Source organism: Piliocolobus tephrosceles, chromosome 3, assembly GCF_002776525.5.
Source record: "Piliocolobus tephrosceles isolate RC106 chromosome 3, ASM277652v3, whole genome shotgun sequence".
NCBI lineage: Eukaryota > Metazoa > Chordata > Mammalia > Primates > Cercopithecidae > Piliocolobus > Piliocolobus tephrosceles.
Window position 1 is genome coordinate 18106654 of NC_045436.1, and position 6000 is coordinate 18112653.

A 6000-nucleotide genomic window follows, 5' to 3' on the forward strand; every position below is an offset into this window, starting at 1 on the left:
GTAATTATTTAAATTGTAAATAAATACAAGTATGCTTTCTTTAGAAAAAAAATTCTATGGCCCAAAATGAAAATTACAGTTACTGCCCTGTAGAATCAAAGCATCTAACTGAGGATGACGGCTTCTTGTATTGAGGCTGCTGTAAAATAGCTAAATATTCAGACAACTCAAAAATTGTACTATTTCTTTGTGTTCTATTTGCATGTGTTTATAATGCAAAGTATTACTTTATTTAAAAAATGTAAGCATATGTGTTGCTCTTTTATTGTTCATTCTGCAAATGGTTATTTTTATTTTCTAGCTGCTTGGAATATTTTCAAGAATCTCTATTATTTTAGGTACTTTACGAATATTTTGGAAACTGGAATAAACTGCTGAAAGCCTGGGGCTTCTGGGTGCTGTCTGAAGAGGGATTCCAAGATGAAGAATTTGCATGGGTATTTTAAATTAATTACCTTCTAAAGTGTAATTAAAAGGCATCACTTATTATTTGAAGAGCAGTTGGCAAAAAATATATACATGCATCATTTATACAGCTACACTCAACCAGAACAGGGAATCCCAGAGATTGAAGTTAGAAATTATCAGCACTTTTGAATTGGCCATTTCAAAATACTTAAAAGACTCTTCAGTGTTTCCCTTATTTATTTTTCTTCTTCTTTTTTTCTTTCTTTGAGATAGAGTTTTGCTCTATCACCCAGGCTAGAGTGCAGAGGCACCATCTCAGCTCACTGTCACCTACACCTGCCTCCTGGGTTCAAGCAATTCTTCTGCCTGAGCCTCCCAAGAAGCTGGGATTCCAGGCATGTGCCACCATACACAGCTAAATTGTGTATTTTTAGTAGAGGAAGAGTTCCGCTATGTTGACCAAGCTTGTCTCGAACTCAAGTGATCTGGCAGCCTTGGCCTCCCAGAGTGCTGGTGTTACAGGCATGAGCCCAGCCTGTAGTGCTTGACTTCTTAAGAGAAACAGAAATCATATAACTCATCATAGTATGTTGTTGGTTTTGAATGGTATATATCTTACTAAATTCTGTGCACAAACATTATTTTTATTGTTATATTTAAAAAACATAACTGCACCTAGACAAAGATTTTATATGTATATTCAATTTGAATCAGAAAAAATACTTTTTAAAATTTTAGGTCACTGTAGTAGCTTCAATGATATTAAGTTATTTTAGTAGAGGAACAGATTTATACATTATTTGTTATTTTATTTATCTCGTCACTCCTCTATTATATAATTCTATTAATTAGAATTTTTCTTTCTCTTTTAAAATTGTTTTCAATCAATACGTTTTTATATTTATTCATTTTGCATTTTCTTTTGCTTTCTTGTGCTTTATTTTCATACACAGCTTTTAAATCTCTTTTCCTGAGATGTTGGTGGATCAGGAGAAAGAGGATAAATAGAGCTTAAACAAGTTTAATCACTTATTTTTTTAAACAGGTTTAAAAACGTTTTTAAGAAAATTGTATTACACATTGACAATTTATAGTTTTATATATTTATGGATTGCAAAGTAATATGATTTGTAACTACAACATGAAATAATTAAATCAAGCTAATTAATATATTCATCACCTCAAATACTTATCATTTTCTGTGATGAGAACATTTGAAATTTACTGTCTTAGCAATTTTGAAAGGTACTGTATTATTAACGATATTCACCATGCCGTGCAATAGGTAAGTTGAATCACTTCGTAAAGAAAAAATAAAAAGATATCCTCAAAAGCACTTCTACAGTATAAAATTACTAAAACAAAAAATACAAATAAAGAAAACACAACAATAAACAATATTTTTCTTTTGTGATATACATCAGTTTTTTTATTTTAATACCTTTCTTATGCAGTAGGTAAACATCAGAAATGAATACTTCATTGCACGCAGTGTATTTTCTTTATTTGTTTTAGTTTCCTGTTGATAATCCATTATCTCTTCTTAGAGACCTACCTGTAATTAAAACTCTTATTGCTTGCTATATCCATTTTTTGCCTTCCAGAATAATGTTCTTTACCTGCTTGTGTTTCTATAATGTTGAGAACAATTTTATGATTGTACTCATTTTAATAATGTTTTGTCATTCAAGTAGTACAACAAGCCAAAACTTGTTTTGATTCCTCATAAAAGACAGAAAACAAATAAAAGTATATTACAGATTTAATTATTCAACTTTTGAATTAAAGCTTCTATTTTTATTTTCTTTTTATATGAAGACTTGAAAATAATATTACTAAGTAATTATAGTCTTTACACACTGCATACATGTGTAAATTGTGTATTGCTGATTCATTATTTTAAAATACATTGCAAAATGTGTTGAAGATAAAACTTGTTTTTAATCAATGAATTCCATGATAGACAATGGCCAGTAGATTTTCGGTTGGGTGGGGTGCACAGCCTTCTAATGATATCCCAGGAGGAAACGTTCCCAGTTGGATGTATTTAGCTAATCCAAATCTTCCCTCACTTGCTTGCACTTCTCAGACAGAAAGTACTGAGAGTGCAACATGCAGAAACAAGGAAGAAATGTCCAGAACAACCCGGGCTGTGTCCTCTTTGTCTTAGAATAAGATGTTCTATGGCGCTTGCACTTAGTGAGCCCGGTGGCACCTTACAGTGGCTGGAGTGCTTTCAGTGTCCCTCAGCTGCGGTGCAACATGGGAAGCATGCAATAAGACTCTCTATTCCCTTGGCAGCTTTCTCGGGAACCAGCTTGCCATGGGTTCTACGCTTCCAGTTATCTGTGTGACCTACCCTTGAGTAATAAATCTTCTTTGCGTGACGTGTGTGGACATTCTGTCGCATCAAACTCATGCACTTGGTAGACAGCCTCTGCGTATAGTAAGGCAGTAAAACCAGCCTGTGAGGTGCAGTGCTATCTCAAAGGATCATAACTCCCTGGCTGTTTAAATTATTCTCAGTTCATCTCATATTTGGATGAAGTTAGAGACAGCTGACTATTTCAGAATTGCAGCTAGCAGACATCTGTTAAACCTAAACCTTTATTTCAAAGTCTTAATAAATATAAATCTGTTTCTCTAGTTGGGATTGTAATAGATGGCCAGAGAACAGACATTTGTTAGAGGCTTACAGTGTACCAAATCTTAATCTGGATGTTTCCTTGCATTGTTTATCTTAAAAACTTTCTGAAAAAACTGCACACATCTCATATTTACAAAAGATGGAGATGAGGTAGGCATTAAGAGATCTCATTCCTACTTTGCTATTTGAAGTAGTAGTATGTAAGAAAGTCAAATGCATTTCATCACAATTTTTGTCGCATTTGATAGGATAATGCAAATATTTTCATAATTGATGCAATTTTTAAAAGATTCATGCTGGAACAACGATTATAGTGCACAGGAAATCGTCTGGGCAGTCTTTTGAAGGTCATAAAGTCTCTGGCATAGGGAAATGTCCTACCCATGGTTTAGATGAACTGGGTAAATAAAATGAATTGACCACCACCAGTTGTTTTTCTCTTTTAAAATGCCGATAAAATAACAGGAAGCCACTGAAAGTTATAAACTTCTGATGAACAAAACTATCAGGCAAAGGACCACATAGGCAATTTCAATTTAATTTTGGATCATGGTAATTAGATTTAAAAGTAGTGAGTACTGTGCCAGGCAGTCAAAAAATGTTTCCAGGTAGCCTAGAATGTTTCTAAAGTGTGATGCAGCTCAGAAAGAAGCCGATTTTACCTGCAGAAATCTAGCATCTAAACAGTCATGGATGAAAAATATGACTGAGGAGAAATAAAACATGGAGCTAAATTCAAAGGGATTAACTGAAACTTTTCATGGGAGAGTTTACTTTCCTGTCTCTGAGATTCACACACCACATGCTATCCCAGCATTAGCCCTCAAGCTGGTACCTTAAAGGTTCATTTGGGAGAATGTGCAAGTCCCAGGGGAAGGTGATGAGTACTGGCATTTGGCCTCCTTCTGTTAACCCTGGCTTCTAGTCCTATTCCATTAATGCAAAGATGAACAAGAAATGAGCACAGTAGCATACCCACAGGTGCCAGCATTTTATTTCCTCATTCTTAGATATGAATGGAGAACAAAATATCCTCTCAATATCTTATTTAAGCCGTCACAATGAAAAATTGCCCCAGAACACAAGTAATACAAGTGACCAAAAAGAATGTAGAATAAAAGCAAAATACATAAAGACATTCTAATGTGTATGCCCAGAGAAATTTAAGAGATATGGCATCTATTTTTTAAATAAAAGAAAATTCATGTAATAAACCAAAGATATGGAAAATTATAAATAAATGTTTAAATTAAATTAAAATATTTGAGTTTAGAAAACACAATCACAGAATGTTCCCAAAACACCAAATAAAATCAGAGAAATAAGAAAACGTGAGATAAGAGACAAACAGTATTGATAAATGATGCCAAATATCCAAATAAAATGAGTTCAAGAAAGATAAAATATGATACATAAAAATAAAATTCTAAGCCCCCATTCAACTGAACAGACCATCTTTTGTCCAAGGGGAGCCCATAGATACCCCACCCCCGCCAAGAAAGGAAACTGAGTTCCAGCCCCGACAGGACAAAGGGTCCAATAGGCCTCGTTGTACCCTTCTCTCACTAACTGCCATTATTAGTTCTGTTTTTTCACCTAAGGGCTAAACAGAAGCCAACCCCTTGAAAAAGATTCCACTACAAATATCAACCAGCCTTTCTTGGTTGGGCACTGGCACTGCCTTTCCCTTTCTGTGGTTGGGAGCAACAACTGATCAGTATTTCTTCTCAGTAAGTGACCAGGGGTCAGGAAGTGGTTCGGGCAGTCAGTTCACAGAGCACAGAGACTGTACCCAAAGGGCTTTCCTGTGCTCTGCTTTAGCTTTACAAGTAAACAGCCTAATAGTAATACATTTAAATGTTAAGTCTCTGTCCCCACAGTGAACATGGGTTTCCTGCTGCATACATGTTAGCCTACTATGCATGTGCACGCCACCCTCTATTCATAGGACCTCCTATAATCTGTTGAATATGTAACCTTAGCCACCTCACTCAACATCAATTCCTGTTCACTTCGCCCCTCCCTTGAAGCGCTTGCTTTTCAGTTTCAGCTGGAGGCTCCACTTCCTGCTTTGATGCTAAGATACCCACTTTTAGAAATAAAATGCTTCCTTCTAAATTTATAGATTTGTGACTTTTTAATTCAGCTATTGATAAAAAGCAGTCAAACTCTGTGAAATATTTAAAGAGGTTTATTCTGAGCCAAATATGAGTGACCAAGGCCCAAGGCAAAGTCTCAGGAGGTCCTGAGGTGGTTAGGTTACAGTTTATTTGTTGTTGTTGTTTCTTTTTTTTTTTTTGAGACGGAGTCTCGCTCTGTCACCCAGGCTGGAGTGCAGTGCTGTGATCTTGGCTCACTGCAAGCTCTGCCTCCTGGGTTCACGCCATTCTCCTGCCTCAGCCTCCCGAGTAGCTGGGACCACAGGTGCCTGCCACCATGCCCAGCTAATGTTTTGTATTTTTAGTAGAGATGGAGTTTCACTGTGTTAGCCAAGATGGTCTCAATCTACTTACCTCGTGAGGGTTACAGTTTGGTTTTATATGTTTTAGGAAGACATACGCTATTAATCAATACATGTGAGTGTACATTGGTTCAGCCTGGAAAGGCAGGACAACGTGAAGTGGAGGCTTCCAGGTTGGAGGGGGATTCAAAGATTTTCTGATTGGTTGAACGAGTTAAGTTATTATCTAAAGACCTGCAATCAATAGAAAGTAGTGTCTGGGTTAAGATAAAGGGTGGGGAGACCAACATTTTTGTGATATACATGAAGTCTCACAAGTGGCCACTCTTAGTTTCAAGTACTAAAGTTTCAAGTACTAAATGTTATATGAATCATTTTATATATTACAATGTGAATTATGATATGAATCATCATGAGCACTGAGACCAATTGACAAGTAGTGTTTGATGATGGTAGACTAGGTGATTCTGCTCTTGTAATCACC